This window comes from Bradysia coprophila, unplaced genomic scaffold (genome assembly GCF_014529535.1).
Source record: "Bradysia coprophila strain Holo2 unplaced genomic scaffold, BU_Bcop_v1 contig_297, whole genome shotgun sequence".
Lineage (NCBI taxonomy): Eukaryota > Metazoa > Arthropoda > Insecta > Diptera > Sciaridae > Bradysia > Bradysia coprophila.
Genome location: NW_023503555.1, coordinates 330,570 through 358,188, shown reverse-complemented (window position 1 = coordinate 358,188; position 27,619 = coordinate 330,570). Strand labels below are relative to the sequence as shown.

Here is a 27,619-nt window from a genome sequence, read left to right as displayed (position 1 = left end):
CCGAAAATGACTGAGAACTTACATTGTTCTTACAGAAGTTTCTCGAGGTTTCTAATGACATCCCGCACTGTACAGCTCGTGTGACTGGAGAAATTTTTGTGAGAAAAGTGCAAGTTTTCGTTTTTTTTTTTGATGATCTCCCGCTAGCCACACAAACTTCGAAGAATTTTTTTGAAAGTGGTTTTGGTTTCTAGGGTCGAAGTCCTTTCTAGGTACATATGCAAAATTCCACTAGAAAATGCGTACGATTTCGGTACCCTGTTTTTCAAAAGAATCCCTCTGCCTTCCGTAGTCAAAAATTGTTTTTAGAAAGACCATCGCACAGTAGCTCTATAAGTGAGAGCCCTTTCGGAACAAAGTATACTCTATGAATTTCATAGTATGATACGATAGGTATACGTAAAAAACAGTCTCTTATTAAGAAAATCAGAAAAATCTTGAGAGTGATAGCTTTTTAAATCATTAAAATCTATTCATCTATTGTGCAGCTGATAATTCTAACATTTAATAAAATTTAAAATTCAAATTTTTCAAGCCGACGAAAAGCATCGGCGGCGGTCGGCGGCTGGCTGAAATTTTTGTATCAGCGGCGGCGTCTCCATTTACTCGGCTCAGCCGCGCCGCCGGCTAAAAACTCGGCGGCGCACACCTCTAAACGCACATAACGTACGTTTAACGTATATAGTGGATGTTGGTCTTAAACATTGAATTTGGATCAGATTTATTTATGTTTCTTATTCATCTTTTGTGAAGTAGTTTTATTTCGTAATCATATCAGAAAGTTGTTTAAGTTGGAATTATCTGAAATTGATTATAAGCATTTTGATAATCTAACTATCTTGCCATCAAGTCGACTTAAATTCAATTATGTTAAAAAACGACATATAATTATTTATCTGTCTAGAACGATAATCTCGAGCTTATCCCTCTAGGGAGTTTTTGTTTATCTCGATATATCTGATCTCGACATATAAAATATGATATGCACCTATTGCCGAACTGTTATTTTGACGTGTAGGCATTATGGCCCACGCCTTCGGCTAGGGCAATAATGTCCTACACGTCAAAATACCAATTTTGGCAACAGGTGCATAATATATATTACTCAACGCAGTATGCGTCTAGGGAGGTAACACATACGTTACTTCGTTTTGTCGATTCTTGTTTTGTTGATTTTTCTCTTTGTTGAGTAAAATAGCGTATGCACATGCACCTCTGCCCAAAATGTTTGTTTTGACGATTTGGATTATGTAGCACGCCTCCGGCTCTGTACACCGGCTCTGTGCGATACTTTATAACGTTCTATGCGTAACTTATGCGCCACACACGTATATGGCTTTTAAAGTACGCTTCAACAATAAGAAATGTCAACCAACACTACTGTACTGCAACATTAGAAAGATCTTTTTCTCATGATCTAGAGGTCCCCGGTTCAATTCCCAAAAAAGTCAACTTTTAATTTGAAATATTTGTTACCAATAACTGCTAAAATACATAATAACTACTATAAGCTGCTAATATGGTGTCTACCGTAGATGAATTCAATAAAGACAAAAATATTACCAGTGTCGAACTTTTACTTCTACTGATCATCTAAATGCTTTTGTCTGTTCTTGTACTTCATTACTTTTGGCATTCACTTTGCTATATAAATAAGTAAGTCAAGTTAAGTCAAGTTACTTTGCTACATAAATACCGCATTTGTCTTGACTGATCTGTCTGATCTGTCTCAGATGGCTCGTATTGATATTTCTTTATTAATCTTTCTAAAATATTTTGATTATCATTTAGCACTGTTTGTCTTTTATCGGATGTGCAGGGATTCCACGGAGAATTTAAAGTGAAAAAGTCGAAAAGTGAGCATAAGTCACGAAAATAGTTGCTAGAATAGTTGATTTTCTGATATAAAAGTAGGTAAAAAAGTGAGTTTTCGGGAAATTTGTACCCTGTTTTTACGCGAATCCAAAGTTATTCCACAATTAAGTTTCTAAAAATTAAAATTCGTCAAACTCAACTAGAACTTTGTTGCGTCACATCAGCACTTTTCGAATCATCATGAATTGCTTGTCAGAAAATGGTTGTAAATTCAGAAAGAATGCAGGTTTCGGCATGTTGTCGTAAACTTAGATGTGTAGGACATTGAGGACATCCGTTACCTCCATCTTACTTCTTAAATTTCCTATGACTCAGTCAGGAAGGCTTGAGAAAAATTTGTAACGTTCAAAAGAAATCGGCAGATAAAATTGACTGAAAAGCAGAACCTCATTTTTTGTGCCGATTTCTGTTGGCATTGTGGACCCGATATGCATAAAAAATAAACATTTCTGTTGGAAATTGATAGAACAATTACGGCGCTACGGAACTTGAATGGAGGTTGCGTGTGATCATCAGTATTTCAATAAACTAACTATTTTCGAGCTCAACATTAAACTCTTGTTCTTGTGTCTGCTGTTTTCATTTGACGTTTGTTTCATTGAGACTTAATGCAAACCTGATCTGAAGCCTGGAGAGTCCAGGAAAATTTGTATGAAAGTTGCAGGTTACCTGTAACTCACCTGACAGCCTTGAAGCTCTGATCAGATCCCTCCACCAAAATAAGCGTGCGTTCTGTTTGAACGACTCAAGCAATGGCACAAGCTCGTGGTGGAATCAAAAAGTAGATTGGAGTCGACGCAAAGTTTCTGCGTACACTAACTCCAGAGGTAACATTTCTAAATGATAATGTACAAGACTAGAAAAAAGAGGAGAGTTTCGAGCGCCGCAGGCGAAATTTCTCAAATCTAACATGGTTTCCAACCTGTTTTAATTTGTTTTGAAAAACGTGAGTGAACGGACTGAAAATAGTTGAAAAAGTGAGAAATCGAGCAAATAGTTGCTCACTTTTTCACATGTTGAAATTAGTTGTAAAAAGTGAGAAAAGTGAGTGCGTGGAATCCCTGGATGTGTATTCCAGCGAAACCCCCAAACCCCTTCTAAAATTATTTCCTAACAAATGAAAGATAAGAGCCTAAAGCTTAAACCGGAAAACGACCAGAAGTACAGTGTTCCTCTGGCGATCAAAAGCTAAAGACAACACTGGGAATGTGTATTGTGTATCCGGTACACTGTAGGTACATTGTCGCGTCTATTTACTTTAATGTTTCTTTTTCTATAAAAAAAATTGATTTTACGACATTTAATTACGTGGTACGTTATATTCTTGATTAAAGAGATATGTCAGCATGAATGGAAGCTTTTGTTGAAACATTTCATTTTCTGCATTTTAAAATAAATATTTAATGAACGAAAATTAACTCACGAAAGGAACAAAAAAAGACGAATTGATTGGCTGGCAATAATTTGTGAATTTAAACAGCTATTCCGGTGAACAGAGTTGCAACGCGCGATTCACGATTATTTAATTTATTTGAATTTTTTTTCTTCATAAAATTTGTTCTCAGACCATAACCAATATCGATTTAACCTACATATTGGTGAACATGAAATTTAATTATCAAATAAAAATGTTTATGAATATAATCATAACAACATCTAGAAAATGATGAGACGTACAAAAATTCTCGATTGAACATTCAATTCAATTCACAACAGAAATTACATTTTTATATGCGTGCGGTTCGATGCCGACACAAATATTATTCATGAATTCGCCTCTCGCATACTAGTGTGTACTACAGCAACCAATTTTACATTAATCTCGAGACGAAATGCGCGCTCCGACTGACACACTGTTTGATGCAAAATAGACAAACCGTCGAAATAAATTCGAAATAAATATAAAAACGTTGTTACTCATCAACAATGTTCATCTCATGCGCGAGATCTGAAGAAAAACGTTTCTCGGATTTATTTTAAGTATCAGTCACCGGGTCAGCAAAAGTTTATATTTCACAAAAAAACCTATTTGGAATATTTCCAATTGACATAATAACGAGAAATGTTAAAGTGAAGTTATTAAATTGAAATGAAGAGATTTATTGTACTTAACGGATCCATTGCTATTATGTAGGAGCTTTTATGTGTGCCTACAAGTACTGAGGAAGAAACAACTAGACAAAATCGCTTCCCACACATTTTTATTCCATTTTATTTTCTCATAAATCGTTTGTCAATTACCCCAATTATTAACCCAAAAAACCTAAACTGTAAATTTTGGGGAGGTCAAGTTCCATAATAAAAATTCACCACGACATACAGAACACATTCGACACATTGTTAAATTTATTTGTATGGAAAATGTGTGTTTTCGTGTATCTAATAAAATGCCGATCTGTGTGACCTGCCCAAAGATTACATACAGCCTTGAAAAATCCGGTAATTTTCACCATTTAACTCCTATTTCATCTACAGGTGGCGTTGGTGAAATTCAGATATGAGTTATCTCTATGTTTTCCAGATGATTCAGTGACATAGTGTCCTTACTGTTCTTGTTTTTCTTTTCTCGACCTACAAGCCATCAGTTAATTCATAAAGCACCGTCACACAACCTAAATATATCGCCAGGTTGAAATTTTGATGTATAAAGAAAAGACTCCATCGACTTAACTGACTAATCATATGTTATCAATAGGAACGACAAAAGTTAGTGATGACATAATAGTCAATGTTGTCATTATGTCATTGGTAAAACATATGTTAAATCTAATGAAGTAGAAGACTTTGCATCAAATATTACGAAATACTTAAAACAAATGAAGTAATAGATTTAACGAGGAATCATAATGAACAGTTTCTAAGCATTTTCATCCAGGCTTCGATGTAGTAAATTCATAGGCACTAGAATCCTTAAAAAAAACTTGCTACTGACTCTCTTGTTAGAAATAGTAGGTCACATTGGATGCTGCGAAAGTAATTCATTACATGAGGTAATAATTTTGTGATTAAGGCAAACTCACAAGTAACAAGCTTCGGTAACTGTCTCGCCTTAGGTCGGCGGCATTCAATGTATTCTGGTTTACTACTACCCCATACAAAAGTTGATTTCCACATAGGAAAATTAATAAAAATTATCGAAAATTGTCCATATGGAATGGATCCTTTCGCAGAGGGTAAATTGCTATTTGATGGTCAACTTTCGTATGGGACCGCTAGTAAAATAATAATTGTTGCATTTTTAATCCTCACCTAATTACAATGGACACTGTTTTTGATTGTCTCAACGGACTTTACGGACATTGATGTAACAACTTAATCAATCGTTACATCAATCGCCAACTGTGTCTAACTTCTTCTTATAACACATTGATCATCTTAGCTGAAAGTGCAATTTAGTCCCGTCATCGGTTATGCAATTTTCAAGAAGCACAACGCAATTTCTTGCAATTAGTCTCAGTTATGAAATCATAAAATTATCTCGTCTGATTTATGACTTTTTGTAATAAAAATTTATTGATTGAGTGTTTGCAAATGCAAAGGGAAATGAAAATTTGCCATGGTAACTTTTTCGAATATATATATGATCATCATAATTACCGCACGTAATATTTATTTATTGTTTGCACTGGCTGTGCCCCCGAATATAATTTGTAAAATGTATAAATATTTTAACGAAAAATAATAAATTTTCTGTGAAAGTTTAGTCCATTTTATCAGTTAATATTTAATATATGTTGGTGGTATGTTAATTGGATAATTGCAGAATTCAAAATATTGTAAATATGTACAAAATCAGCGTAATAAACTTTAAAGAGTTGGAAGAGAGGCAAAATTTATTTGTTTATTTTATTTTAAAAATATACACAAAAAATGATTGATTTATTTGGATGCCAAGGCATTAAACATAAATAATGTCGTGAAAACCACATTTAGTTTATGGATAAAAACTGAAGAAAAAAACTGAAAATATGTCAATTTGATTTGTGTTTATAAACACCGAGAATAGATCGTACGAAAGCGTTGCGAAAAGACCCGTACGACCTCATATACCCGTTTAATTTTTAAAAAAATATGAAAATGTATTGAAATGTTGTCGATGTATATGGAAAAACCTTGCAGTCTTGTAGGCAACTTAAACTAGTGCTCTAGACGATCACGGCAAGTCATATTTTCCAAAATTTGACAATTTGCCCAAAACGTTTTTAGCAAAAGATCTCCCAAAAATTACACAGATTTTCCGCTAAAATTTGCCCAATAATCTTTTACAAAACTTGGGCAAATCAATTTTTCAAAAATTGCCGATTGTGAGTTACAGAGTTTGACCTTGACCGTGCACATTCGAATAGAACCCTGTGGTCTTTCCCGAAGAGCTTGAACACTGAATCACTAACAATGGAATGACTAACTCGGATTTCCCTTTTTGCCCACCTTGTTCAATACTGCGAAAGTTAAACTTGAAGGAAAGCCATACAAACCCTTAAAAATGACACTACTGTTGCCCTATTTTCTGTGGACTTGCCATCTATTTATGCATACACAAAAAGTTTGATTTAATTCTCTACTTCGAATTCCATGTGTCACGAGCGGTACATTAAGACGTACAGCCACGACTCCTTCGTACGGGACTGAAATCCGCTTATATTGCTTTTTAATATATTATCGTACAGACAACATTTTGTAGGAAATCACTTTGCAGAACGGAAATTATGTGTGAAAATTCACCGAAGTCGGTTCTCTGCATCGCTTCTTCGATTTTTTTTAACCTGTTACAGACGGCATATGACCAGTATGGGTCGGGTCTATTACTTCCATCTGTTGATTTCAAATCTTGTACTTCAATTGTTTTAACATGTATTTTAAAATATAAAGGACCATATTACCAAGAGCTTGTCATTATTTTTGTCGTCGTTATTGATAACAGTTAACAGACTGATTGATAACAGTTAACGCTCCGACTGTTCTGATGGCTCGTTCATTACATTTTTAACCATGTATTGCATCATTTTCACACTTCGTGGCATACCATCTTATTGGTTCTTCTACTCATACGCGAACGGATATGACATTGATGAAATTAATGTCCTTTGACACCAGGAAATGTCAAAATTATTCAAAATCTAAAATTTCTTTGATTCTTTGATCAAACAATAAAATTGAATTTTAATGTGAATTTATCGTTGCACATGGGATATGTCATCAATACTAAATATTCATATTGAATTATTAAGGATACAAATACATAAAATGCTCAGCAAAGATCTGTGCTGGAGTGGTACATCTGCTACACTTCTGTACAGGCGTTCATACATCGTTTGCTCAATGTATCGTAGTGATAAACTTTGATCTGCTGACTTAACTTAAAAAAGCTGATCATCAACAGGGTCGGAATGGCTGAGGAAACCCATTCGGGCGTCGTATGTAGACAATTTGTAAAATGACCTTCATTGCCCGTCATTCATACTAAAAAGTAAAAAGCTTTTCTGGTCGGACCGGCTTATTAACGGTTGACCATCTCTGAAAGAGCCGTTTGAACTCGGCTCGATGACCCACTAAGACCATCCCGAGACTGGGAATCAACAACAAAAATTTTGTTCTGGAAATCAATTTAATTCTGTTGTTGTTGTTGTTGTTAAACATAGACATTAATGCCGAAAGCTACAGCTTCTATTATTTAACTTTCAATGTGTTTGTCACTCGTGTAATGTTTAAATCCTTAACATCATTAAATGCGAAAATCAACTGATCAACAGATATAAAGTGTTCAAAGTGTATTCCCTGTCATAAAACAAATAAAGTTCACTGAGCATAAAACCATTACAATGCTGTATACAACAACGTCTGGTTGATTGTTAGTTTCTTATCGCTTTATGTCGCACAAGTTGACAACATTTTGTATTTTATTTTTAGCTCGAAGGCATTGAGATCTCGAACTGGAAATATGTTTTATTGATTCCCAAAGGATGCAGGTTTTTCATCGGTTCGAACTTTTGCAAAGGAAAAAGAAGAGAAACGAAAGAACGAAAGGAGATTGATTGAGTGCAATAACCACTTTTCATTTTAACTTTCAATGAAAAAGTTTCGAATTTCCGCTATTTGATTTTCCAATACAACTAAAATTCTCCACTGAAGGTGTGAAGAAATTAAGGTAGAAAAATTACTAAAAGAAAGAGCGACAGAGAAGTGAACAAAAAAACATTGTTCGAAACTATCAGATGTCAGATTTGTCGTATAATTGGTAAACTGATATTACGTAGAGCCATTTTTTGTTCCATGCACCAAACCCCTTTTTCCATGTCAAAAAAAAAAAAAAAAAAAACAATAAAAAGCGAGTATTTAAGAAACTACAAAGTGATGCCTACGTAACATTATAAGTTAACTGAATCACGTTTGTCACCTAACTAAGACCAAGTAAACAAAGAGTGGTATTGCCCAGCCCACTCTAAGAAGCCAGTCTTTAGATGGTTATCAAAGTTAGATAAGGGAGAAGCGGTAAACTTCTATTTGTGGAAATGTAGAAGAAATTTCTTTTTATCTCAATAGTTCATGTCACACTACTGGATAGAAACTTCCATGTTCGACAGGCTTTTTTTTATGAAATTTGTCTTGGTTAAGTCATATGATAATATTTATTTAACGCCTCTAATAACTATTTCGCTCTGATAACAAAGCGGCGGTGATATCTGTTATCGACAGTGAGGACAAGAATAAAGCGATGGACCATGAAATGTTTAATATCATATAGCAATGTTTACATGCGATGTAAGGCGCTTTTACCTGGCCTTAAAAAAATTGAAGTAAAAGATTTTGCAACGATACGTTGACGAAACTTTAAGAGGCATCGGTGCGTTGCTGAAAAGCATACATTAGGGCGATTTTTGAATACTGGACTTTAGTTTACTTTTGATGATATCTTTCCATCAGAATCCTTTTTGAAAAATGTACGACCGCAATTCCGACCACGAATGTGGTAGATTTCAACAGGAAATACATTTGGTTGTAGCAGTTTGTCCGGCTCTGAGAAACGTGAGCAGTTTATGTAAATTTCGTTAAACTGTTCACTTTTCTCAGAGCTGGTCAAACGACTACAACCAAATGTATTTTCTGTTGAAAGCTAACACATTCGTGGTCGGAATTGCGGTTGTACATTTCCGAAAAAGGATTCTGATGGAAAGATATCAAAGATGAAATACGAGGCACACAAATGTCGGCTACAATTTTAGCTAAGTACCGGTGCCTCTTAATAAAGAAAAGTAACAGACTCAATACCAGGAACTATTTTTGAGAAAACGCTTTCCTAAATTTTACCAAAAATTTTTTTTAAAGGAAAATATTGGAGAATGCGCGGTCCATTTTCATACTGCCCGAAAGTTTCAAGAAAATATGAGAAAATGTATTACCAAAAAAAAGTAACTGCTCGATACGTATGACATGCTGGACATCTGTGTTACAACTGAAAATCAGATTCAGGTGGTCAGGTTGAAAATTCAGAGAAAATTCTTTTGTTTTTCTACAAGGTGCACGAGCATGTGCGTGCATTATGGTTCAAATGAAGAGTATTATAGAAACTCGCTAGCCGCCAATAGATTAGAATTAGTTTACTGGCTTGTCGACCATTCGGGTATCGTGAAGGGATTTAAATTTGGTTAAGAACTGGCTGCTCCGAAAGATTTTCCACTTTTCCTTCAGATGTGGAGTTAATGAATGACTTCATTAGACAAAATTTGTACTTCATAAATTATCGACCCATTCAAATTCATGGCCTTTATTATTCATCATTCATAATTTACATTCGTTCCGACTGAATTAATTGACTCATTATAATGAAGTGAAAATTAAGAGGAAAAACGAATAATTAAATTCTCACTTCCAGAGTATCAGTCGGGGAAAATGGTCCCACCATCGCGTTATTAATTTATTAAAAGTGGATAAAACAAAAAAAATCGACGTTACTGTAATATTGGTGTGCACTTAGGGTTGAATGCAATCGAACCTATGTATTCGCATAACATGGTTTGGTACTCAAAAATGAATTGCAAAGCAAATATTCGTTATTTGCAAATTAAAGTGGAAAACAACATAAACTCATATACCTGTACAGCGTACAGGTACACGACATACATCAACTCTACAGATAACTCATGTTTAATGAAACATTCACATGAAAATTTCTCCAATATATTCCCCATTAATTACTTAATACCGTTCATGTCTCTTCCGATTGATGCGTATTGTATTGGTCTGAATTGGCGGATGGTTTTTAATTAAAATGATGCGGTTCATTTCCCATTCTGAATTCCGAGGCCTCAAGGAGTACAATATGCGCTCTAGCAAGGTTCGAAATGGGTTGTGTACAATAAAATCAATTTCAAATGAATTCCCGGTCTTATCAGTTTGATGCTATGCTACTCCTCACATTGTTGTCACAAAAGCTAAAATTAATTGATTTTTTGCGGTTCGTCAAACATATATTTCACCAAAATCATACGGCGCGTATTCCGACTGGAAGACCGAAATTCCAGTTTCGGTTGGATCGACTGTATGTAATTTCCATTTCAAATTCGATCAAATATTTAACGACGACAAAACAAAAGTTTACATAAACCACGGCTCGGAAAAAGGGTTATCGGTTTTTGGACTGGATTAAATTGTGTACAAAGTGCACACACACACACACAGAGACACAAAGCACTCGAAATCAATCGGTCAATTCGTTTTATACACCGAAAACAAATGTTAAACTAAAGTCAATATTTAATGAATCACTTTGAATAATTACAAATTTTGGTTTACGGATATAATAGAGATAGATTGAACATACAGTGTATATACTGTACGTACAATGTATACTGTGTGGATGCATTTTATGTGCAACTACTTAATAGATTTGTTTTGTAAAGCTGCACAGCGCGTAAATAAAACACCAGGCTCATCGGATTGAATGTTGTTTTTTGTTTTAAAATTAAATATTCATTGGAATTTAGGCAGGAAATTGAACGTTTCGATGTAATTAAACAAAATGTGAAATATTTCCGATTAACAAAAAAACTGTATCATCGATACTGCATATTGAGATTAAAATTATTCACATCCTCCAATCACATTCGAAATTTTTTATATTTTGTGTTGGTAGTCGAAAGAAGGCGTTCATGATAAAAGTGCATGAAATTTCATATATTTGAATCCAACTTCTTTGTCACTTTCGAATTCATATTTCGTCTCACCTGTCAAGGTTTGAGACAGTCCGGGTAGTTTGATATAGGGTAGAAGCAGGGACTCTTTTTTGGGAAAACGTTTTCCAGTACTTTCTCAAGTTTTCCCATTATTTTCCTAATTTTCCCAAATTTTATTTTTAGACAAATTTTTGGAAACAATTCGAAATTTTGTAAAAACGTTAGCAAATTTTTCCCCAAAAATAGTCCCTGGGTGAAAGTAATTTCCCTTACCTGTATTTTTGATATATGTACGAGAGTTTTACTAAATCACTTTTGAGTGAAGACGTTGAAAACAGATTCACCGGATTTAGGTAGAAGAAAAGGAAGCAAAGATAAACCAAATGGATTATTCATTCTTGTTCAACCAAATTTTTATTTTAAAAGGAAAAATATCCCAGGCAATTGTTTTTGATGTACGGCTTCGAAATTGTTATTTAATGCTCTGCTCCACTTTAACTTCATGATCATCAGATTACATTAGACACTGCTGACCGGTAAACGAAAAGACTTAAAATTCAAAAGCGACAAATTTGTAATCAGTGTAATCATTCAGTCCATTCATTCATTTCATCAATGAAGCATTTCGGTGCCTTCAGCATGTAAAACCTAGTTCGTAACTCGGAAAATTTGAAAAATGAGAAGTCACTATTTCGAGTAGCTGTTAACCTCGGCTTCACCTTGGATCGAAAAACTTCACGCGAAAACTGTACTTTTTAACTTTTCCGTCCTTGTCTACTACAACAGCAGAAACGAACTATCTCACTATCCCCCTCAAAAGACTTATTTTCTAAACCTTTCACAGATCTGAATCATTGAGAAATAGTGTAAACATGTAAATTACGAGCCCCTTGCCAGTTGCGAGCATTGAAAGAAAAAAATTAACAAAAATGTGTGCATGAAAGAGATTTGCAAGTAAAATAAAAGGAGTCGGTTCTGACCTGTTTTTTTTTTCAAACATTTATTTGTCAATTGGTTTAACAACTTACAAAATTATAAACTATGCTGACAAAGACATACAATAAAGTTAGTTTACGAATTAACTGATAGTTGACCGCGTAATTCGTCGTCACGTGATGGATCTGATCCTCAAACGAAAATCTGAGCGAGAGCTACTGCTGTTATAGACATGAGCCACATTTTCGAATTCTCTGCAAATGGAGGATACGGGTTAGTGAAAACCATAGTCGGTTCTATGGTAGGGAACTCGAAAAGTATCAATCCGAAGGAGGCCGCACGCATGCTCAGGTGTGTAGCGTTGCGATTCAAACATTGTAGTAAGTATCGAAGCGTCAATTCTGCGATTCAGCTCACCGTAGAGGAAGAAAATTCGGCTCTGCGTTCGACGAATTCTAAATCCAAAATTTTACGTCGGTCATCATACGGTGGGAGTCGATACTGACTGTCGCGCCTGACCGATCGCCTTAAAGCGAACATAACGAATTTCTTTTGAACCGATTCGATACGGTCGCTATGCGATTGTGACGAAGGAGTCCACCCTACTGCAGCATATTCAAGATGGGATCTAACATGTGCATTGAAAATGCTGGACAAAGACTTGAGATCCGCGCAGATCCTCTTTAGGAGCCCCAACATCGAATATGCCTTTGCTATCTTGTTGTCGATGTGGGCTTTGAAGCTGAGTTGCGGAGCCATCAGAACTCCGAGGTTACCCTATTAGTTCGAGGATGTCCTCTAAATTAAAATGAACCCTTTAATGAACCCGAATTGAGGAAGTAGATTTTTGGTTGGATGCGCGCTCCTGATTGCTTTAAAAAAATGTTTAAAATCTAATTGTACCAAGATTTGTTGCAAACGTTAATTCAGCAAGATTCAGGAAAATTTGAAACGGGTATCCAGTCATCTGTTATCGACAAACACAATAAAAATAAAAGATGAACTCCAGCCGCTTATATAGAAAAAGTAAAAGCACCAAACGTAAACGATCAAACAAAGAAGTACTAGATTTACTAGTAACATGACAACTCCTGTTTATAAAGGGGAAGCGGTGAACATCTTTTTACTGAAAATACATTATGACAGACAGGCAATTGTATGCCATAGCGTAGAGACTCATCAGTGACACTTTAAACGTCTAAGTGTGATAAACAATTGATAATCCTAACATCATAATCTTTAATAAACAAAGAAATACCCTACAGAGCAGACAACATGTTTAACATAAAATTTATTGTTCCAAACAAGGCTCACTCCACTAAATACCTCTACACAGCTAATTGAATTTACATTCTGTCATTATACGCTGCCGTTATCTTCTTAAATATTAATTAAACATTTAAAAAAAACCAGTTTGTCCTGAAAACTAGCGAGCAATTTGTTAACAATGTACACCATTTGGTGTAAAGAAATGCTGTCATACAATTAAGTCATTAAATGGGATTATGAGTTTCCTGTTGATATTTTTTATGACAAAAATTTTGATTCAAAAATGTTTCAATTAGAGTCATTCATGCTTTTTCCCATTATACTCCTATCTACACACCATATACAACCAGTTCTATGTTAACGATCTTGTTGTATACAATATTCCATGCCACAATGTTACGTATGGCTGTTTAAAACGGAGGGTAACACGTATTGTTTTCTAAGAGTTTTTTTTTCATTATTTTTATTTTTATTTGAGCGATCTGTTTATTTCTATTTAAATGCTACATGCACTTGGCCACCCGTATTGTTCCCAACATAATCACCATAATAATAGTGAAGAAAAAAAATTAAATAAAAAAATTATCACGAACGCATCACATCAAAAACGCATAAATTAGACCATAAGGGATCTGGCGCCACTTGAAATTAATCTAAACTCAAATCACTGGCGCGCACAATATTCTGGTCAGAAATGATTCGGAAAAATCACTCATTTACAAGTGATTCATAAAATGCAATATTTTGAGTTATAGAATGTGAGATCACGCTGTCTATTTATGCAGTTCAACTATTTAATTGAAAATCGAATAAAATTCGTTTTGCTCATTCGGTCGAATTATTAAGAGAATAATTTTTTGCATTATTCGGACCGAAAAACCGGCATTTCAATTTAATCGTGAGTTTTGGGTATCAAGGAATCTAGCGCCATCGTGATTTTACAAAATCAAATTATCATTTTACAAGACCACGCGAGATTGCTTTATTATAGGGAATCTGTGAATTGTTTCGATTTAAATATTTTCAATGAAATCTGCTACTTCATTTGTTTTAAATTACATTTTTATATAGATCAGAGCAAATTAGCCAGAGATCATCGCTGATTAAATGCAGTGCCTTTATTCCATCATTAAAAACTTAAATAATTTGAAAAGTGTGCCTACAGCGGCTTTATTTATTTCTACTGCGGTGAACTTACCTCTTACTTTTTACCCCTTAATTCTGTTCAGGTTCTTGGGCCGTAACAAATGACGTCATGCTATTTTATCGATTATTTTTTGCCAAACTATCCTTCGCTACGCAAAAGGAGTCAAAATTTTCTAGTCACTATTTCCTAAAAGTACCCTCCCGTGACGAAGCGTGACGTCATTTGTGTACGACCCCTTGGATCCAAAGTTGTCCGAACCACTCATTTCACTCTTGTTCATTTATAAGATTAATGATGAGTCACAAAAATAGATATTTACGTCAAAAGGAGTTCTGTCCTTACGTCAAAAATTCGAGTTGTTGCGGTTAAGTTTGTTGTTCCGATTTGACATGCTGAGGGCAGCCAAAAAATGATTCATTGATGAAATTGACGGTTTTCGTCGCAGAATCATGTAAAGTATTCACCATATCATGCAATAGCAAATTTTTCTTTTCATTGATAATGTACAAAGACGAATGAAATGAACCCATTTCGTTGCATGAACTGTGAAAAAGAGCTTATACATAGCACTTAGGACTTACTATGTGTCTTAATTCATATTAATTTATTTGACTTTTATGCTAATTACAATCCGATTAATGAGTAATAAATTTTCATCGTAACTGCCGTCTAAATATAGCAGCTCTGCAATAAAATTACATTGAACTCGATACTTATGCTGGTTGCTTTTTTATGAAATGCACTCAAACCAAATATTTTGTTTCTTTCGTGTTGTTGTAGCTCTGATAAATTAATGCACACTCGAAGGTGTCGGATTAGTAGTAGAGTTAGAAAATTTATTGTTGCAATTTCGTTCTATTAGTGTCTCGTAAAATTTAAAATTCCATCGATCGCTTTTCGTTCGAGGTTCGAGCATTGCAGTAATTTATTTTTACATAAAAAAATATTTAAAAAAAAAATCAACCTTCAACATAATCATCTATGATTGTAGGGCGCCGGCCGACTGACTGACTGCACCGTATATTCATATGGCGATTCATATAGTTACACATCCAAACCTTCTCTGACTGTTTTTCTTCTTTTTTTTCGTAACAACTCCTACACTTTATTTTGATTTGACATACAAATAACTATACTTTGTGCTGCGAGTCGTTAAAATTAACTCACATACTCGACCATTGAGTTCCAATGACCTAAAAACAAAATGTTTTCTAAAAAAAGGAAATAATCTCCAAATGTAAATTATCTCAAATATGCAAATAATTCGAAATTTATATGAAGCCACACCACGACTGGGGCACGGGCTAAATAAACAAAACAGAAAAATTGTGAGATACAAAATTTGCATTTAACATAAACTTGGCATGCACTCAGTTCCATTGTTCTAAAAAATCATTTCAATTCAAAAAAAAAAATCGATAAATGCCACACAGACACACAATGCCCTGTTTACAAAATGTTCAGTTAACATTTCGAATTATATTTCGTTATAGTTTAAGTCATCACATCTCATCATCATCTAGTAATAATTGAAATGTTTTGTGATGATGATGATGTCACTTCAGTTAGAAAGGTAATTTAATGAAGAAAATTTGCTTCGAGTGAGTCTCAGACATTTAGAAGACATTTCAATCTATAAGATTTGTACATCTGATTCAGCCGATGATACAGCAAGAAGAAGAATGGGAAAGAATGGCATTTTACAATCGCCATGAAAGAAGACCACTGATATTCGCAATATGGAAAGTAATGCCTTTGAGGGGGCCTACGAAAACAGTCACTACATATCAGCGCCTATTATTGCTAAATTTAATTATCGAACACCGAAATTTACCAAAAACTTATCAACATTTTCCGAAATTCACCAAAAAAATCTACCGAATTCCAATAAATATTCGGTAAATTTCGGTAAAATTTGGTAACTTTAAGTTAATGGTCCAATAATAGCCCCAGCTCCAAAAAGTTCTTTTGCATAAAAAATATCTAAGCAAGGAATGAGAGGGGATCGAAAAACGAGGAAAAATTCTAACGTAGTTCTTGAACCCTCCCTTGATCCAATTAAAAAATATTTCGCGTTTGTGCCGTTAGAAATCCGACATTTCCAAGAAAAGTCATTTGATCCGTTCTTTAATTAAGATGCTTTGACGAGAAGTCAGGCTCTCGTTTAGAGTCTAATTTCAGAATTAGCTTTGTTTTCCTCCAATTATCCGAGCTGCAGACAATATTTATTAGACAATATAGCATGGAAACATAATAAAATTTGCGAAATTTATTGTTCCGAACTAAATTTGATATTTCCACACACATTTATGACGCTTAATTAAATAAACGGGTAAACATGCCATTAAATTGCTCCCCCCGTTACTGAGGTAACGATATTGTGCCGAAGTGGAAGATGAAGTGAAATATATTAAGTGGAAACAACAAACCGAGCTATTCCAAAAAGCAATTTCCCAGCGAATAGAATTTAAATTATTCAAGTGCTTAATATGAACCAAAACTTTCGCGCAAGTTTCGAAGAAAAGCTCTCTTTGTAAACGATTCTTTGTTTACCGTCTACCTCTAATTAAATTTTAAAGTTTGCGGTTCAGATAAAGTTAACCAGAAAAATGAAGAATTTTTGCCACCAAAATTACTCGCTAATGCGTTATAATATGCTAAACAGGCCGCTCTGGCAAACGGATTTTAGATGCTATAATGCACCAAGAATAATAATTTAATAAACAGAGAAACAACACACCAAACAAACTATCATTGGCGTCTGATCTTTTAAGTGCATCATAATCAGTTCTTTTAACACACAGCCACACAAAAGGTATAATTTAATAAAATTAACGGACTTTTTGTTTGCCTATCTAAATTGAAAAAAATGGTGTGAAGAATGGGAAAAGGTTCGGAATTTAAATTGCATTTTAAATTGCATCTTTCGAGTGTTGACCTATAATATCGCTTTTCTCTCATCTCATTTCACGCGTTTAATTAATGGAATCGCTTTATTGTCACGACTGTGTGATGACTCGTAACAATTCATTTCATTATCTGCAGTGTGAATTTGTTATACGTTCTAATTCCGGTTCTATGAATTGTGGATTGGGATTTATCGGCAAGAGTAGATACTCTAGCAGGCATAGTAGCGAAACGTAAAGAATCAACGATTTTTCTGAATCGCAAAACGCTTGTTTAAATTCAACGAAGTAATAGATTTTGAGTTGAAAATAACAAAAGAAGTAACAGATTCGAAGAATGTACCAAGGAATTCGGAAAAATCGGAAAAATCGTTAGGTCGAAGACAGACGCTCCAAGAATTACGGTTTCGCTTGCTGTAGCTCTACATACCATGCGAAATTGCCTAAAATAACTACAAAGACAAAAATTTGATTTTAAAATTTAGGTCTGTGGGGTATTACTTTCGATTTGTAAGGGACGGTCGTAATAAGTTCTTTAATCCCACTGAGATTTTTTCTCTATAACAACGGTTCGAAAAAAAACTGCAACAGGATTAATAACGCAATGGCTCAGTGTGCTGTAGGTCACGGGTTCAAATCTCATCAAGGACATGAACAATGGTCTACATTCAAACATTTCTCATTTTAAATAAAAAAGAAAATGCTCCACTACACGGAAGTACTTAGTTGTCAAAATGTAATGAAAGTAGGTCTTGAGGGATTAAATTTTAATTCCAATAAAGGATTAGTTTGCGCACTATTAATCCCTAGAAGATTTAAATCTGGTTACATATTTCTATCTGTACAATTAGACTTAGAGCGAGAAAGTTTTAATAACATTTCAAGGCATAAAATGTCTGATACCATCCGTCTGGATCCAGTTAATTCAAATATCTGGTGCTGATATCCCCTATTTTTAATCAACCGAAATATTTGCTGTGAAACCCTGCGTTATGCATCCAATGATGTGAATCATACAATTTACTGCTGATAAACAAACATTAAAGGTTGAAATATACCAATTTATAAACTCAATAAAATGAAAATTTATTCGCTATTTGTTCGAAGCTACTGTTCATTGCACTTATTACTGCGCTAATTGGACATGTTCATTAAAATTTAATTTATTATGCAAAACTTGACAATAATAATTTGGTTGGTTAATAGTCAAACATTTTCGCGCTCCCTAGAGAACAATGCGAAAATATTGTTGCCATTAAATTTTGAATAAAGTTTCTAATTAATTATTATCCACATTAAAAACGAGATATTTTCATGCATGATACTTCACTTACTTACTGCACAAAGTTTGTGTTCTGTGTGACACATTTAATTTATTGACTGTATCTCGTTCTCTAGGCGCTGGGTATGTAATGTCAATTTGTATAAGATAAATTTTTTAAATGTGTTACAAGTAAAACGAAAATTTATAGTGCGATATGAATAATTTGTCGTTTTTAATGTCTATATTGTCTGATAAGAAAACGATCTCAGAAACTCAGCAAAGTTTTCGTGTTTTGTGTATGTTGTTCACATTGTTGTAATGCTAATAAAATTGTTTATTTAAATGCGAAACTTTACTGGTGCTGACAGAGAGAATGTGTGTGGTGCACATTTATATACAAAAGTTTCTTTTTCCAGTTCAGCTAAAATATTCCAAACTAATCTTTTAGTATTTATGAGATGATGATAATGTCCTTCGATATGTTGTGCAATTCTTAGGTGTGCAAATTGAATAATGTAATAATGAGCAAGTAACAACTTTCGATTTCTGAGAACTACTACCGTTTTTTATCGACCAATGTCGGATTCAATTAACACAAACAGATCTTGGTATACATAACATACCACTCAATAACTAAAAACGTAATATTCCATAAACTTTGTTTAATAAACAACTCAATTAAGCATCGTCTTCATTTCCTTTCTAATTACTCCGTAGTAGTCAACATTGATGATTTATTCATTGGATAAATTACGTGACACTAATGCCATGCAGTACAATTTCCATACAATATTCAATGATTTGTTTGATCCAATGAATCAATGTCGATTCTTTGATTTTAATTGGCATTGATGAACAAAAGCGTTGTCCTGATGAATAGTGGACTTATAATGTAAGGTGACATCATAGATTTATGCATATTTATCAGGGTGGGACGATCACTACCATGATCTTAAACACTGATCTGATTATCCTTTGTTTCCTTCCCGGAGCTGACATTATTGTCAAATCGGAAAATCCACATTAAAATTCTTAAATTAAAAGTTCTTGCAACAAATATCTTAGACAGATAGAATTATCCTGTCACAGACGGCAAGCATATGACCAGTATTATTACCTGGTCTATTACTTCCATCGATCAAAGTATTTTTAATCGGGTGATTTCAAATCTTGTACTTCAATTTTTTTAAACATGCATTTTACTACATAAAGGACGATATTACCCAGAGCTTGTCATTATTTTTATCGTCGCTATCGATAACAGATACATAGCCCTATGCGACAGGTTATTGGACCCAGATTTAAGTACTTTTAGGGATTAACAGTGCGTAACCGAATCTACTCAATTCAATTCATTTATTCATTTAATTTAATTTACAAGTTGTCTTGTTTCGCATACAATAGCTAATTGCAACAAGAAAATGTAAATAAAGAAAAAATATTTAAAAATTAAATTAAAACGACGAAATGTCACCAATATCAGCTAGCGTAAACACATGGATAATATGTCACCAAACATTCAGTAGAAGTCAGGGAGAAATCTCCCCAATAAAGCAATAAAGTCACCCATAGTTACTGTTCGACGAATGTCAAGTAGAAGGGCGTTATACTCGCGAATTTCTTTAAATCTTTTTTGGAATTAAAATTTATTCTCTCAGGAATTACTTTCATTACGTTTCGAACTGGCAAATATAATTTTTTACCACTATTTATAGAGAAGCATTTTGTATTTATCTCGAACCGTTGTTACATGGAAAAGTTCCTGCTGAAGTAAAATACGTTCTTTAATTCCTTACCATCCCTAACAAAACGAAAGAAATCTCACACTGACTTAAAATGTAATCCCAAATTTTTAGCCCGAAAATATACGTTCAACCGACACATCACCGTCTTCACGTTGCCGGTTATTGCGACTTGTCAACTTTAGGCACACCGGAAAGTGCTAAGGGAGTTGAGGTATACCTCCAAATAAATTTATAAAAATCAAAAATTTGAATTTTGATTTTTAGAAATTTATTTGGAGGTATTCCTCGACTCCCTTAGCACTTTCCGGTGTGCCTAAAGTGCCTGCTCGAGCATTATCCCCTACGTGTTAATAAGTGGACGATCACCGGCTCTTCTCAATTTTCCTTACAGTCGAAGAAATATATAGATTTCAAAACAGAGTTATAATAAAAGTGTGACTCCGATTTTATAAGATATAGAAAAATCACGAATATGAGGAAGGTAATCTGAAAAACTAAAGAAACTTGCGGTTGTTTATGAATAATAAATGAATAGAAAAAGCTTCTTAACAAATAAATCATCTAAAATCGAAACAACGGCTCTCAATGAATAATTTAATGCAAAAAGGCAACGTGTCACATTAGCGAATTATAAGAAAAATAAAACTTGCCATTTTTTTACCGATGTTGGCACAAATACTAAGTTTTCCTACTTGTAACTTTTTCCAGAAGCTAAAATATTAAATTTTTATTTTTCTTATAGTTCGCGTATGCACCACGTCCTCTTAAACATTCACGTATAGACCGAAGTGTTTGCAATATTCTAAATCACACCTTAATTCGATCTAAATCAATGTCTTTTCACGTTACATCAATGTAATTGGGTCATCAAAACTTTTGGAAAACCAGTGAAATGTTCGGAATTATTGAATGAAAATTTACAACAAAGTTTGCTGTACACTTCCCATTTTATCTGAAAACTTCGTTTTATTTATTCAAAACAGTACATCGACAATGCAACTGTGTAGAACATAAAATATTAACATAGTTTTCCCATTGACAATTTATTATTACTCCGAAAAAGTGTGTCAATTTCCAAATGCCAATTCTAGTCAATATTTACATATAATATTCATGATGTAATTTATCTGCATCGCACACCGTATTATATACACTTTGAACGAGTACCTATATACAACTGGAAAATTATGTGTATACAACTATAGTAATACACACTGTTGATAATGGAATTATTATGAATGAAAAAGAAAAATATTTCGTGTGCTCAGATATTGCTCGTGTGTCAAATATATATCTTCCATATTTACACGAATGTACATACGACCACTTATATATGCAAATGCAAAGTATACTTTTGTTGAGAGATCATTAAAAGTATAGTACCACCTAACAATGTGAATGAATGATAAGAAAATCTTTTGTTTGCTTATTTTAATGGCAAGTTACGCATTGCCTAAGTTCATACAATGTGTATGTATAACACAAATACACACCATCCTGCAGTGACTTCGGTAAAAATAATTAGACCCTTAACGAAAAAAATTGGACAAATTTTCTGTGTAGACGATTAAAAACAGAAGGTGAAAATTAGTTAGGCCAAGAATTGCCGAAAAGAATTCTCTGTGGATCTTTTAAGTTCTTTTAAGTTTGATATTCTAACAAAATTAATTTTTCGTTTGATATCTTTTTCTCCGAATGGGTCAATCGAGAGTCAACCATGTATCTAACCTGGTCAAACTGAAGCAGCTTCGATGTAAATATGTTGGCGACATTTAAATGAATTTCATAAAATACCCGGAAATCTTGACAAAATAATGTCGCATACTCTGCATACTGCCCTGATCAGGAATTTTAGAATTTCAAGCATTTCCAAGAATTTTGAGAACAGGCCTTGCCATACACGAATTCTTCCTAACAAAATGTAAACATGGGAAAATAAAATCAATTCGAATTTTCAGCTTTACGCTTAGGGTAATGTAAGATAAAACTACTCAATGCGAACCTCTGCTGTAATTCGAGCCTTGTATTGTCCTCTCTTTAGTTTGTTCGAACAAATTAAATAAAAGACAATGGACTGCTCGTATTAGTAGCTTTACCCTACATTCTACATGTTAGAGGAATATACTAACAAATTCCATGTTCATCTACCACTGGGGAACTATTTTTTCCAATTTTTTTCTCATTTCAAAGTTTTATTTCCAAAAAATTCCCAACCTCATTCAAGTTTTCTCAAAAATTTCAGAAAGTTTAAACACAGAAACAGTCCTTTTGATACATATTCATCATCATACGTGGTTCCTTATTCTACTATATGTTCGGAAACATAATCCCTGCACTCCCGAATAAGTTATATATGATGAAAGCTGTATGTTAGGAGATTTTCTCTGTATGCATTTTACACACTGTTGAAATGTGAAGGTAATCTTAAATTGTCATTTGAAAAGAAAATTTGATCTAGAGCACGAACCCAGAATCTTCACGAGAGCGGGCGATGCTCTTATTTAATTCTAATATGTGGCGAGTTATGTTCAAAATGTATTACGTTGTATTATAATGACCCAAACATCCCCGTACACTCGTTTCTGCACAACTTTTGTTATGTGAAGCTCGTCCCAATTATTCAATATCCATACTCCATAGTGTTAAGAGTGATGGATGTCATGTCATATATGGCTAATTCATATCAGATGCACATTGCAGATTTTAATTGAAGAGCTGATCAACTCACAACTTTAATCAGACATTGCATCAATTACAACTACAAAGATTTCATCTCTAATAAATGGATCGGTTCAGATAATCGGTATGTAATATGGTGATTGATTAAACGCCGATGTGCATACTGATAAAATGTGTAACTTTTCACTGTACTCATTTAACGAATAGTTAGAACCGATTTCTGCGTTCAGTTTCCGGTAAACAAATTCTGCTAGTACATCAATTTACTGATAAACTTTTTTCAGATTCAAGTTCGAACATTCATTCAAAAACATTGAAAACAGGAAAATCAAAAGCTTCAACTGTCTAACTTATAACCAGAATTCTATACATGAAAACAAAACACAGCGCTGCTGATTACTTTGATATTGTTGGAGTGTAATTGATTTTCGACTTATTATAACAGCGAGTTGTTTTGTCGGATGTTGGTGTTCCATGGACGCTGTGTTTTTCGAATCAACCTTTACACTTCTGGTAATGTTATGAATTACCTTTTTCATATTTCATATTTGCAGAAAACATTGCAAATTTTACCATTTAGACTGAATGAAAGGGAGAACAATGTAATCAAACAGAAGGGAATGCATTCACAAAAAAGAACCGGTGAAGTAGGTAGAAATTAATAGAAGTGAGAAGAAGAAAGCGAATTTTAATGTAATAGTTATTTATGCCACAATCATTCATTATCGCACTAGATGTCGATTGTCAACACCAGGCAAAGTGGAGGTTGACAGGACATCGTGTGCGATAATGTACCTTTATGCAACTCAACATCATAATGTGCAAAATTTGCAAATTTTAGAGGCTCTGTTCCATAAACCATAAACCAAATTGCCAACTGCTGAGAGACTGTAGTATAATGCAAATGTCAAATAACAACAAAAATCACTAACATTTACCTATAGACTCGGTAGTAGCAAAAACATTATCAATATAAGGATGCTAGTCTTGCATGGACATGTTAAACGAATCATAAAAAAAATGGAAATGTATTTTCTATGTAAAAATTTGTTTCATTTTTCATATGATTCGCTTAACATGCACATGAATGAAGCTATGACTAGCATGAAATGGGCAGAACAACACAACCCTTAATAAAAAATAGTGTCAAGACCTAGAAAATAGCATGGCGTGCGATTTTTGTTGTCGGTAACATTTAAATTAGCATTAGCCTTTAACCTATCAGGGTGTGAGCAGTGGCCTATGTTGGAAAGGTTTTTTTTTGTTATAGTAATTGTTGTAACATTCTATCGATAGACTCTCTAAATGACCGTCTTTTTCCAAATTTCTTATTTCTCTAACTTCTCACATTACTCTATTCGTTATGGAGAAATGAGAGAAGTTGGAGAAATAAGCGATTTAGAAAAAGACGGTCATTTAGAGAGTTTATCGATGTAATTAATACTTCGGTCTGATCATATGGAAGATTCTTCTGGCAACACTGTAGGATGTAAAAAGAAAATTTTCTGCACTTGTGCGAAAAAGTGTTTTTTGCACCAGTACTAACACTTTAAGTCTGCGTGTAATAATGTTCCTCATTACGATATCACCAACAGGAAACAGTACAATTCCGTCACAGAATTGCATAGCTAGACTCATAAGAATATTCACCACCTTTTAAATAAATATTTAAATAAATAAAGAAAAACGTAATACAAAGCGTGACTTTTTTCGGTTAAAGATCGTTATCAGGTACCATCGTTTTGTATTTGATTGTACAATGCATATATCTAGATATGCACGGTATACACAAGAGTTGTTCTCAGCGAAATGTTCAAGAAAGATAGAAAAAAAATATTTTGTTTGAATAAACACCATTCTGTTACATTTCATATTTACATTCTCAAACAATAAAGATGCGATAAAAGAGTTGAACGGTTGTCTTCCATTTCTTTTCTTTCATTTTTTTTTATTATTAAATTTTATCTTTAAACACAAAAATAGTTTAAAATCGAACCGGAGGACATGTTATAATAAATTCATGTTCGGCTCTCCATAACATTGTTACAAAAATTCGTTCATTTTCTTATTCATTGAAATGAAGTTTTAATAAATTCTATTTTGCGTTTTGAATTTCAATTGCACTGAAAGAACATTTAAAGAATTTTCTTATGTTGTTGTTGTTGTTGAATCGTAAATGATTGCCCGGAGGTTACACACTTTGAATACACACACGTATGTTTATATATACTACTACCACATCGTGTCTATCTAGTTGGATTTTTTTTATATATTTTATTTTCTACTCTGTGCCTTATTGCACGAAGTTAATGAACCTGGGTTTTCATATATCCCAATAAATTTATTCCGTTTCGGTTCTCCAAGATCAACGTTCCAACGAAATGTTTATTATTCTGTTGCCGGACAAGATTTTCGAATCATTAGAAATTACCGAAAAGTTTCAATTGCCGCATAAAACATGGAATTTGATGTGTCCCAGAAGTGAATTAGAGTAAATGTTTTGTTATTTTTATGTAGGCTTCATGTAGCTATAAAACACTGGTAGTCAATTGGGAGACAACGCTGATTGTTTTCAATGATTTTGTTTTTCATTTCGACAAAGAAAACAATTTTTTTAGACGTAATATTGTTCAGCCACACTCAGAATACGTGCAAAATATCTTTCAAATATGGAAATGAAAAAGCGAAAACATTCCATTGAAAAACAACAAACTTTGTCGTAACGCGACTCTTATATTTCTCGTTTTCATCGCAAGCATTGTGTAATCTGTATTGCTAAGTTTTATTGTCCTTAACAGCTGATGACATGAATCAGAAAGAGCAAAGATTATGTTTGACGATTTTGTTAGTTTTACAATTTAGATGGAAAAGTTCAATACAAAACTAAGGATCGGTATACTTGAATAATGAACAACACCACGATTTTCGTTTGTTCCTTTAGACAACATCTCTTGTCTTTTCGTTCTGTCAATTCAAAAGAAAGAGCAAAAGAAAACTATTGATTACAGGTGAATATTGACAGATTATCTGAGAGGCCGACGCAATATATGCAAGCCGCCACCTGCAGAGACGCCCTAATTTCCACTACTTCTTTGTGCGTTATTTTCTGGTGAAACTTCACTCTAGCAAAATATCCATGCAATGCAGTGAAGTTGGTTCATAAAAAAATAGAGCGCTGGCTGGTATAACTGATAGAAGAAGGATATCGATCAAAAAATTGATGACATTGGACGAGATAAATCGGTATACGCAGTCTGTTTTGACTTTCTAGGTTGCCGGCATTTGTAAAAAGCGTAAATAAATTTATCTCTCCCGATGTCCAAAATCACCCGAGGTGTTGATCTCGCATTTTTTGTTCGATATCCTCCTTCTATCGTTTAAGTTCTTAGACATTAATAATAATGTAAAATGATCACAATTTACGTTAAACATTAGTAATATCATGACAAAATGTACTAGATGTAATGTGTGAGGCTTTAACATAGTAAATAACCCCAAAAACACAAAAACCAGCCAAAATTTGCGAGCCGTTCGCAGAATATTACAAGAATCTGCGAAAAATGCTTCGACAAGCATCTGTATTTTGTACACAACTGAGTTGAATTTTGTTAACAGTAGCATAGCGATTATGGTTGAAACAAGACTTCTAATAACAATTAAAGCTTTTTCAACTTATTTTTCATAAATTTTAATTTATATTCATGTAAGAGAACATGAAAACAAAATAGTTTCATTTATAATTAGGTCCAATTATGCTCAACTGTAGTTGCGTTTTCCCTTCTTCTTTTGATCAGCAAGGATAAATCTATGAGATTGGAACTTGATGGTTACTAGCAAAGGTTATGAAACCGCGATTTCTTGAGATTGTCATCCTCTAAAAATAAGCTAGGTGAGAATCACATCAGGCATGAATAAAGCGATTGAGAAATTTCACAATTTTAGAAGATCGTTTCGTACTGGCCAAACTCCTCAAGAACGCACTTCAAGCAAAAGTGCTATTTATGACAGCTGCCAGATAGAGTACTTTTTGTATGAAATTTTATGACCACTCTTTTTACAGTGTAAATTTTTGTTTGGAGCACTGTAAAGTTTCAGTACTCTATTTAGAGTACCACTTTTGCTTGAAGTGCGTTGCCTCAGGCCATTGTTTGATGAAAGATGTAAATTTCACGATTCAATTGACTACAATAAAGTTTGAAATCGAATTTTTCTTCTGAATTCTCGCACAATCCATCTGTTATCGATATTGAAGACAAAAAACCGATTAGCTCATGAAAATATGAACCTTTTATTGCAAAGCGAATGACAAAACACGGGAAGTACAAGATTTTGTTCAGATCGAAAGAAGTAAAAGATTCAATTATACATAATTGCCGACTGATGAGAAAGGTTAATTGTCCCAAATCGGTAAACGATTCTATTTCGGCGACTTGTATTATCTACTTATGCGGCCCGTATAAAAAGGCATATCGTCTCTAATTGTAAAATGATTTAAATATTCTATTTAATCGCTGTTCGACTTAGCCACAAATTTACGACTGCATTTAATGACTTATTTGTGTGTATACATGATGATGCATGTTAAAACACATAAAATTCTCAGAAATCAATTCGAATTAATAGCATTC

The 27,619-nt window shown here is 33.8% G+C and overlaps 1 protein-coding gene and 1 long non-coding RNA gene across 2 annotated transcripts in view; one reads left to right on the top strand and one right to left on the bottom strand.

Moving 5' to 3' along the window:
- Positions 1-27,619, bottom strand: part of LOC119079153 — an 85,131-nt gene that overhangs the window by 42,561 nt on the left and 14,951 nt on the right. The window lies entirely within an intron of this gene.
- Positions 11-13,025, top strand: LOC119079154. The gene is made up of 3 exons (XR_005088118.1): positions 11-47; positions 12,818-12,820; positions 13,015-13,025. It is a non-coding gene; the product is annotated as an uncharacterized LOC119079154 (long non-coding RNA).